We start from the raw sequence: 10886 nt of genomic DNA on the forward strand, positions 1-10886 counted from the left end.
CAGAGCAACATAACCTCAGTCTTAGTACGTGGGAGAGTTTTGGTGTGGGGGACATGAAAAAAAATGAAGATTGGTGTAGAAACGTGTGAATTAGACTTGTTTAATGACTATCTTCTAAGCCCAGCAGCCATGCAGCAGTGTGATGATGTGCTGCACGTATTTACCTGCCACAGGGAAATGCTGCCTTCCAGCTTGTTTATAAAACCACAGCAAAAACTACTGAGGGAATGCAAAGACTTTTCCTCTACAGTGGTCACATGCATTTCTGATGCAGCAAATTTCACATATAAACAAAAAAAACACATCTTGCCTTATCCTACACGAACAAAGTAGTTTACCCAGGCTGCTTTGCCTGTGCTGCTGCCCCTCTGCAGATGCCTCAGAGTGGCACTGTGGGTCGGTGGGGGATTGGTCAGCCCAGGGATGCTCTGCAAAGGCATTTAGTGGTTTCTTTTCCAAGTGGTTTGTGCACAAATGCAGTAGGGAAGCCAACCTGCGCTTGTGTCAAAGGCAAATTTCTATACATCAAGGGAAAAAAAAAATGACAGGAGCTCCCATGGCTTCTCAGAAAGAAAAAGAAACAGCTGGATATCTGTCCCCCATCTGCCTCCTGGACTTTCTGCGTTAACAACTGGCAATATCCTGAAGTATCTGGAGCTGTGTGGGGACACACAAGGTCCTGGGAGCCAGGCAGGACGTGGCAGCCCTCGCTGCCTGTTATGGCACATCCATCACTGCCACAGCCCGTGCTGCTGACCTGCACAGCCACCTCCCTGGGCCATTTCCCTGTCCACAGGGATCCTACTGCCTTGATTTAGCCTCTGTATTTTATTTGTGCCCACTGCTCCGCAAACTCTGCGCTGCCTTTATTCTCCCATTACTCCCATTTTGATCCTACAGGAGACCGATGCCTGACAGCAGTTCTAGCACGAGTCTTCAGTTTGTGAACACAGTGAAGATGTATTTTTCTAGCTGAGTAAAATCAAACTGACCACAAGAGAAATGGCCCCAAAAAAAAAAAAAATTAAATCTTACACTCCACCTATAAATATCAGCTGAAACCTTTCTTTTAAAAATATAAAGGTACAGACAATTACCAACTTTATTGACTAATTTCCCTGTTAACCAAGTCACTCATCAAGTTATTTTCCTGAAGGAAAACAGTATGGTACATGGCAATTAATGGCTTGACTTGTTGAGAGTGGGAATGAACCATTTTAGAACTGGAAGAATACCAGTTGCAATGGTTGTGTGACCAAACATTGTGAGTTTGCCCCCTTTGAGGGCAGAGGCTTTTAAAAGCTGCTCCTCCCCATTCACACCCCCTTGCAGCTCCCCGTGCCTGAGACATTTGTGCTCCTCGTGCCGATGCTCCGACAGCGCTGGCACTCCCTGCACAGAGCAGGAGCAGGGACTGAAGCTGTAAATCAGCGAGATTTTCCCCTGCCCTACAACTACTGGCTGTGATTTATTAATTCCTGAAAATAGCTGAAAAAACACGTTATGGAATTTGTGCCACCAGGAGCTGCTGGATTGGGCTGTTAATGATGCACCATCACTGGCAGGACCAGCAAGTTCATTCAGCCCACAGCAGATGAATCTTGAGCAGGCAGACACCAGCCCAGCCCTTCCCAGGAGCATCCCTGACTCCACAGTTGCCCTTGTGTCTATTCCAGCAGGGTTTGGAAGTTTCAAGTGGTGCAATGCTAAGGAAAAAGCCTTTTACCATGGGGCTGGGACAGCTCTGGAGAAATCACTGCTGCAGTGGTGGGTCTGCAGGCAAATCCTCAGGTGGTCCAAACTCTCTCCACCACGGCCCAAATGGTGCCAGATGCTGCTAGCCACTGGCAGGCCCCCTATGGTGGCTCTACCTGAGCTGGGGTATCCTGACAGAGGCTGGGACAGCTGCAGAAATTTGGGGAAAGTTGATGCCTTCTGCAGCAAGGCTTGCCCAGGAGCACCAGCACCCCAGGCACAATGAGAGTTTCCCTCCCTCTTACCCAGTTGAAGCTCTGGTCCCCAACAGCCCTTGCACCCCCCAGTGTCCCCCATGCCCCCTCCCCAAGTTCTGAGATAGGGCGCACCCAGGGGCCAGCACTGCCCCTGTGCAGCCCCAGGTCCTCCCTGTCCCCAGAGCCCAGGGAAGGGCCCATCCCCACCTCCTGGAGAGCAGGCAGTGCTCCCTGCCTCCCTCCTCCACTGCTGGGCTGGGGCACTGGGTACCCTCCAGCAGTGTTGGGGTGCAGCCCCCGCCCCTTCCCCATTCACGACACCAAGCCCTCGTTGGTTGCTGCCTCCGCAGTGGTTTATTGGGGTGGGAGCCAGGAGCCCCCTGCAGTGTGGGAAGCACCGTGGGGGTGCCATGGAGGGACCCCAAAAGCCAGAGCCCTGCAGCAGAGACCGATTTCCAGCCTCACTAAAGCAGCAATGCAATACTGGAGAGCAACAAGCAATCCCAAACTCCAGTATTTACGTGCTGCTAGAGCACTGCTGACAGCTCTCCACAGCCTCCAGACCCCCCTCTCTGCCCCAAACACAGGGCAAGGGTCCCTTGGCTGATCCTTTGCCAGGGAAAGGCCCAAAGAGCAATAGCTGAGGGGTAGTTTAGTATAGGATGTGGTCATGCCCATGTTGGAGAACAAAAAGGAGCTACAAGCCCTTCCTGCCTGCAGGGCCAGACACACGAGCTCCCAGGGGGTGTAAAGGATGTGCACAGTACAAGCACCAAGAGAACGTGTCTACACATACCTGAACTAATGAGATACATGGGAATGTGTTAGCTTCCACATCTATGATAACCAGAAGCTCACTTTCTTGTCTTATCCTTGAGGTAATGAGGCAGCCCAGAATGGTCTGTATCTCCTTGTCCCTACAAACCATGATGTGCTGCTACATCTCCTCAAAGCCCACTGAATGTTGACATTCCAAATGGTATTTTGAATATATATATGTATATATGTAATTTTTTTTAAAACCATGATATAAAGGACTGAAGAACAAAGAACACTCTACAATGAAGACATTTAACATGCATGCATTACCACCACAAGACAGGCTTTTTTTTTCTTCACAGGTGCTATCAGACAGTCTGTAACTATAAGAGAACAAGCAGTTATACAGTGCAAACAAACCAATTTCAGAAACAAGGTCAGAAATTAACTGTTCCCCCAAACCACAGTTAGTATCAGGTCCCAGCAAATAATACATTTTCAGATCCAGAAGATCTGCTGCTTTTGCTACTGTGAAGAGTCTGCAGAACTTCCCAGCCCTTCCCACTGTTACATGGGAAAATGTTACCTTGTACTTTCCTCTTAGGTGATGCTGAACATCAAGCATTTTCCAGAAGTCACAATGTTAACATTTCAGATAAATAAATCCATATTCCAACACTTGAAACACGTTAAATTTTCCTTAAAATACTTTAATTCAGCTAAATTTGACTTCTGAGATATGTAAAAAAATCCTCATTTTAAAAAAGATTCAATTATGCTTATTTATTATGTGAATGGACAAGCCTTCTATGACCAGAAATTAAAGACCTCTGGAAGTTAATCACATTCCCTGCCTGTACCAGAGCAGAAAGCACCAGAGCAGGGCAGGGAGGGGCTGCAGCCCTGCAGAAGGCAGCTGCCAGTGGCACTTACACAGCAGCCAGCCTGGGCTGCACAGGAGCCATGCAGACAGACTGATATTTTTTGTATTTCCTTTCAACCTTCCCCCCTCCCACCAGTTATGGGACAACTTCCTCCAATTCATTTTCTTAAAAAGCAGCATCATACAAAAAACTGAACAATGTTAGAAATGACGCCTTGGGTTCGAATTCTTGTGCCATCCCCTCGTGCCCAATGCGCCACCGAGTCCCTGCCTCTTTAGCAAACTTAAAAATAGGAATTTCAAAAGCTCTTGTGACCCTTGCCAAGCGATTTCAAATTTGAAATCAAATATTTGCCAACTAAAAAAGCAGTATATTCTCACCACTTCAGTGTCCTCAACACTGACAGCACCAGGGCCAACCCCCTAATGAGCAGCTTCTACTTGCTGCAAAGCAAACACGCACCCAGTGTTAAGCCTGTACGAGCTAAATCAAAACAGCCCCCCCCCATACTATTACCATTAATTACTTCTGCAACAATGTTTTACTTGACTCTACCTGTGCAATCTTATTTCTTTCATCTCTTCAAATGAATCCAGAGAAAAAAGCAACAGCAAACACGTTCAGCTTTAGAATCCATTTTGATAGTGCTTGAGGTTCACGTTTTAATTAATGTTTTTATATTTATATAAATCAGATTTTTGCCTAGCTCTCTTTAGTAAGGAGAACTTTTCAAAGCAAGGGTTCAATACACCTCCACCAGCCTCTAGCACAGAGGGAAAATCAACAGTCATACCAAGTATTGGGCAACTGGAAATTTGGGATAGGCAGTGAAATATGTATCTGAGAAAATATGCATGTTTATGACATGCCAGCATCAATATTTCATGCAATAAAAAGTTCCATGTTTGAATTATTCCATCTCCCACTTCAGCTCCTTTCAAACTTAGTTTGTGCTTTGGAAACTCAACTTTACATCAGAAATTGGCAGCTGAACAGGGTAATTTGAGTTCACCTGAACATCTCCTAGGTATTACCTGCAGTACCCAAGAAGGGATATGTGCGTCAGAGGGACCTGCATTTTCCCAGAGGGATGCAGATGCTGCAGGTATTTTGGAGCAGGTGGGACATGAGCTTACCTTCCCAACTCACCTCTGAGCACAGGCACATCAGCTCCTGCCCGGACTCTCTGGACAACCAGATTGCTGCTTCAGTGGGAGCTACAAAGCAACAACAGAAAGGGTTTGAGAGGCAATGGCAGAGAGGGGCAACCCCAGGAGGGGGAACCAGGGCTGTTGGGCAGGCCCCCTTCCAAGGCACACACAGAATTAGGGAAGGAAAAAAGAAGTAAATCAAGTTTTCAGCTCCAGATAGGGTAGAATATGCAGCAGAGTAACTACATCCCTCCTCTCTCCATCCTCCCCATGCCTGCAGCTGGGGCTGCTGGCACCATTGGCTCAGGTTGACTCTAGGCAGTGGCACCCAAGGCACACCAATCACACCCAGGTGCTGCAGAGCAAGGAGAGATAGCCAGAAAAACCAGGGGCAGCTCTGGGCAGGTGGGAAGGCCACTGAGCACAACCATGGCCAGCACCTTCCTCCCTAAAGCAGAAGCAAGAACAACTCTACAGGTCCTGGCAGACCAGAAGCAAAGGAAACATATTAATTATGCTGGTTTGGGTGGTAAGCCAGGCCTAGGGCAGGAGGTAAAACAGAGGCTGTTTGGGAGTTGATGCTTTTGTAGTGACACCACAAGTGCCCTCTCTCACTGTCACATAGAAACAGCATCTCAGGAGCACCTTCAACTTCCAAGCAGCACCTCACTACAGCCAGGAACTGGGGTGTCCTGCTTACTGGTAACCCCAAACACGAGAAGAACTGCCCCAAAAGCTCCACCCCAATGCAAAAGCACTGCAACAGCCCTTCTGCTGCCTAGAGCTCCATGCCTGCAGCGTGTGCACCAGCTCCTTCTAGAAATAGAAACTTCTACCTGTCATCTATGTAAGCCAGCCACCTACAGAGGTTTAATTAAATCCCCCAAATAACTGGGGAATTTGAACATGCAGAAAACCATTAATGCAATTCACAAAACAATGCAACTTCTGCTTGCCAAAGTATATTGGGCAATTAAGTAAAAAACACACCCCCTGCTCCAATCCCAAACACACACATAAAACCAAAACAAATTCCCTCTGAAATACTGGATTCCCTTAAAATATAACCTCATCCCTCCTCACTGACACTAACCAGAAAAAAAAGAGAAGGGAAAAAATGTGAGAAGGAGTGCTATGGGAAAGGAAAGGAAATAAATACAGGAGCCCATGACAGGACAGATTTGCATACAGAGTCTTTACTGATCCACACACTTCAGGGCTAGGTGAGCTCACAGACAAGTAAATATTAAGCATTTCCTATATATAGAAAAAAAAAAGGAACAAAACTCTCAGCTCTGCTAACCAACAGTTTTCTAGGAGACATGCACAAACAAATCCTGAAGTCATTGTTCTCATTTGAAACAATTGGGGGAAAAAAGGGGCATTTATTATTTTACAAAAAGACTAAAGTAAATCATCTCATTACAGCTGAAGGACTCAGGCACTCATCAGCGAGGCAAAATTACAGTGACAAAACGAAAATAAGGGTGTGAGTAACACCACCAGAACACTTCATATCTGCCCGGCTCTGAAAAATCCCAACACTTTCGCTGCTGCCTCCTTTTGAACAATGAGGTTTAAACAAAAGTCACGTCCGAATATTTACAGATGTGGCCAATAGCTGGGATCAGAGCCGGTGCTTGATCGACAGCCACCACATGGCTCCAGCTCTGCCGTTCCCGGCAGGAACTGCCTCGCAGAGCTCCGGGGGCTGCGGGAGGAGAGGCGGCTGTGAAGGAGCCCGAGCAGTGGGAACTGCACAAGCCAAGTTACTTCCATTAGCGCGGCACCCGCAGCGCATCTCCCATCGCCCAAAATCGCTGCTCTGCCCAGCCACGACTCGCTCCTGGGGGCACAAAACCAACGCAGAAAATATATTTCCTGCCTGTTCTTGTCGAAGCCATGTGAGAGCGGGTCGTTCCTCACGCGCTTCATCAAAAATTATTTTTTTTTTCCCTCACTAATTTGCCCATAAAAGGGCCAGGGAGGCAGCACGCAGTTCGGATAAACCCCAGCACGTTTTCCCTCCAGCACGGCGCACCTTCCCCACGCTCAACCACACGGCACCGACACGCTCTTAGGTGGGGCCGCACACCCGAAACCAAACTGCAGCTACAAAGGGCAGATTGAAATAACGCAAAAAATGAATTCGTTAACTCCACTCGGTGTGAAACTCGAGCCCAACATTGTTACCAGCAGGATCAGCTGTGTTTACCGAGGCGAGGGTGTTAGTGGGACAGGGAGCTACTGGTGCTTAGAAAGGCCTGCGGGACAAGACTTCAACTTACAGCACTCCAGAAAACCAGTAAAATCCACAGTAAAATTCCAGGATCCACAGTTTTTTTCTCAACAGTGCTGAGGAAAAGAAAAGTATGATGCTTTTTGTTACTTTCAAGTTTTAGTAATGTCATCTCATCCAGTTCTTAACAAAAAGGGTCAGATCTGGAAGCCTAATTTCTATAAAGTTTATTTGTTAAGAACAGGAAAAAAAAAAAACCAAACAAAAAAAAAATCTATTTCTTTTTTGGTCAGATGAACAATAATTCAAAACATAACAAGCACACTGATTTTTTTTTCCTTTTTAGATTTGGGTTAAGTTTGCATGAAGCATTACTTAAAGCTTCCCTATTTCATAAGCATTTACTGCATTAGCAGCTGAGTCTTACTGTATTTCCCACCAAAGTCGATTAACTAAATACAGACTTTCACAGTTGCCGGTGAGTTCTTTGGATTTCTTCAGAACAGATGATGAAATTTGGCAGATGGTCCCTCACCTACACTTAACACACATAAGACACACAAGCAGAATTTCTGTTTTTTAGGGGGAATAATTAATGATTTAACCTTGGAAAACTCACTCTCCAAACACAAAAAAATTGTCTTTATATACCCGATGTGTATACGGGAAAAATATTCTATGTAGGATCAATTAGAGAGGAAAAGTCTCAGAGCTGTGCATGTTGCTCCATCACTGCAGCTCCCAGAGAGCTGCGAGGCTGCCCTGGGAAGCTGGCCCTTGCCAGGATATTCAAATTTCCTGTACAAAGCGAGCAAGCAGCGAGGAGAAAAGAGAAAAAAAAAGCAAAACCTGGCTGCCAATTGGATTTTCTTTAATATTTTACATTATTCTTTGGTTACACCAGCAGTTTTTTTTTTTTTTTAATGTATAAAACTATTTTCTACGTGCGGAGGCGCGCAGACTCCGCGCCGGGCCGGCATCCTGCGGGTCCCCGCGCTCGCTTTAAAAAAAAAGAGAGAAAAGGGAAAAAAAAAAAAAAAAAAAAAAAAAAAAAAAAAAGAAGAAGAAAAAGAAAAAAAGAATCAACCCCGAGCCCCACCTGCGGGGGGCGGGCGCGGCTCAAAAAAGAAAAAAAAAAAAAAAGATTAAAAAATTATTAATAGTCGGAGCGGAGCGGAGCGGGGGGGGGGGGAAGAACCAAAACCCGTGAGGAAAAGGCACCCGGGGGTCGTCGGGGCGCCCCGCACCCACGTGGGAACCGGCCCCGCGCGCCGCTCCCGCACCAACGGCCCGGGGGGCCCCGCCCGCCGCCCCCCGGGTCCCCGCCGCTGTCACCGCCCGCGGCGTCACGGCCCCCGAGCCCCCGGGGCCGCCTTTGTGCCGCGCGCGGCGGCTCCCCCGGGGGGGGTGCCGGTGCCGCCGCGCTCCCCACTCCCCCCGCCCCAAAAAAGTTATTTTAACAGTTTTGGGGGGACTTGTTTGGTTGTTTTTTGGTTTTTTTTTTAAAGTTCTTTGCGCCCCAACCCCCGGCAAAGTTTCGGCCGGGCCCGTGTCCGGCCGTGCCCCGCGGGGGGAGCGGCGCGACCCCGCCCACGGGGCAGCGGCGGGAGGGGGTCCCGCCGAGCCCCCCCCCATCGCGCCCCGTCCCGCGTGTTCCCCCCGCGGGGCCGGGCCGGGCCGTGCCGCCCGCAGCGGGGACAGGGCACGGGGGGCGCCGGCCGCCCCCCGCCGCGCCCCGGCCCCGCCGCCCTGCCCGCCCTCCCTCCTCACCTCCGAGTCCACTCGAAAATGGCGCCGAAACCGAAAAAACTTCGCAAATTTCATTGTAGGCGGCTGCAAAGGCTGCTGGGAGCGGGGGCGGCCGCAGCGCCGCCCGCCGGGGCGGGCCGGGCCGGGCCGGGCTGGGCGCGGCGCGGGGCGGGGAGCGCGGTGCTGCGGGACCGCGCGGCGGCCGGTGCGCGGCCCCGGCACGGACCGGAGCGGACCGGACCGGCACGGCCGTGTGTGCGGAGTGCGGGGCGCGGGGCCCACCGGGCAGTGGCTGCGAGGAGCGCCGCGGCGAGGATTCACCTGCCCCCGGTCCGGGGCGGTGAACCGGGACCGCCGCGCCTCCGCAGCCGCCGAAAGCCGCGTGCAGAGAAAAAAAAACAACCTCAATTAGGGAAAAAGTAAACAGATGTATGCAAAACACGAGAGCTGCACGGGAGCGGTGGGGATGCTCAGCTTCGCCCTTCGTGCGAACCAGTTTGTTCCTCTGCCTCTTCCGTCGGGGGTTTATGGCCGCTTATAACACAGACAGAAAAGGGATGATGCTTTTCCCCCCCTGCTTGGGTAAAAGTTGATGTCTTATTACTCAATGTGTGGCTCTGTCCATGCACTCACATGACATCAAAGCGAGACTTAAAATCGTTCTCTTTTTTCCCCATGACTGTGATGCTAAGCTCTCCACAAACACTGATTCTCAGTCTGCGTTTCTCCGACCTGCAGGCTTTCCCACGTCCAGCCGGCAAAGCCTTATAACCTGCCCGGAGTCGCACTGGAGCAATGGGAGCAGGATTTCGGCGCCCACAGTGCATATCCTGGGGGTGCGATGGCACCACGGCACCATGGGGAGGATGGGCTGTTTGGAGACATGGTTTTCCAGAGGCTTTTAAATGTGAAGAGTCAAAACCTGGGAGAACGGTGGTTCGTGCTGGTGGGGAGCCTGGCAAACTGAGGCCTGGGAAAAGTGATGCTGAGGCAAAGTGTTCCCTTCCAAAAGGAGAACCCGGATCTGGTGGTCAAAAGCTTGCAGATTTGTCACATTCATCATTGGAAGTGGTTAAAGCTGCCAAGTCTCTTGTTGGCCTGGTGGGTTTGAATTGTTCCTGCAGTTTTTATTTCTACCCCCACCCCAAACAGCAAAAAACCCCCCAAACCCTGTTGCTAAATAATTGCTCTGTTCTCACAGGTGAGCAGCGAAGCTCAATTAATTCTGCTTTGTGAAGTACTTCTGATCCTCTGATGGAAACATGTAGGGGCAAAACACTTTTATTTTGCAACTTGCAAAGGCTGATAAGAGCGATGAAAACGGAAAAGCCTCACCACTGAGGGGGATTACAGCCCCACGCTTTTTCCACTCGAGATCTTAGAGATGAGCTGATGGCTGCTGCTTTTCATTTAGAAGGGTTTTTCCCCCTCTTTTGAAAGAAACGCAATCACTACCAAGTATTCTAGAGGGACTTCATCTTTAAACAAATAATGTTTTTCTTGTTGGGTGTGCACTATTATTTTCTTAATTATTCCTGGATTTATGCCTGTTCCACCAAGAGTTTTCTCAGATGGCAGAAACAATTGGTCCTTTTTTATTACACTAATAGCAAAAAGTATCCCTAATAAAAAGACTCTGTACATCCCATAAACTCAAATGGGACACATTTTGCCAACAATCACACCTCTTCATTGAGGCATCTTATATGCTGCTTTTTTTTTTTTTTTAAACTTTTTTTCCACATTACTATTGTTTACTACTCGGCCTCACTGGCTGGCTAAGTCTTGGTGCCAAAATGAAACAAATCAAGTCATTTATTTAGAACCAGAGCCCTCCCACTCACCCTTAGCATGAACGTTGAGATCTCAGCAGATGTGGTAGGGAATGAATGGGCAAAGAGATTCACCTACACGGAATCACATCTACTTGTGGGTGGCCTCTAATTAATTTGGCTTGGAGGCTCCACTGCAAGGTAGATGGGTTAGGAAGTCTGGCCAGGAGTCATCTGGTTGAATCATACCTATTCTATGGAGAACTTCATTGTGTAGCTGCGTCTGACTCCCACCCTTGTGAAAACTAATTAAAAAAAAAAAAAAAAAGTGCCCCACACTTATTGGAAGTCAAATATAAATGTCAGCATTTCGGATGAAA

General features: G+C 48.7%; 1 long non-coding RNA gene across 3 annotated transcripts; it reads right to left on the reverse strand.

Annotated features, from left to right (window-relative positions):
* Positions 1 to 3018: 3018 nt before the first annotated feature.
* On the reverse strand, positions 3019 to 8881 carry LOC128795446 (uncharacterized). 3 transcript variants are annotated; one of them, XR_008433548.1, is made up of 4 exons: positions 8756 to 8881; positions 7035 to 7101; positions 4745 to 4812; positions 3019 to 3094 (listed from the first exon to the last, which is right to left on the reverse strand). It is a non-coding gene; the product is annotated as an uncharacterized LOC128795446 (long non-coding RNA). The 3 variants fall into 3 exon arrangements; XR_008433549.1 differs by having other exon boundaries at positions 3019 to 4038; XR_008433547.1 differs by having other exon boundaries at positions 3019 to 4629.
* Positions 8882 to 10886: the final 2005 nt, after the last annotated feature.

Source organism: Vidua chalybeata, chromosome 14, assembly GCF_026979565.1.
Source record: "Vidua chalybeata isolate OUT-0048 chromosome 14, bVidCha1 merged haplotype, whole genome shotgun sequence".
Classification (NCBI taxonomy): domain Eukaryota; kingdom Metazoa; phylum Chordata; class Aves; order Passeriformes; family Viduidae; genus Vidua; species Vidua chalybeata.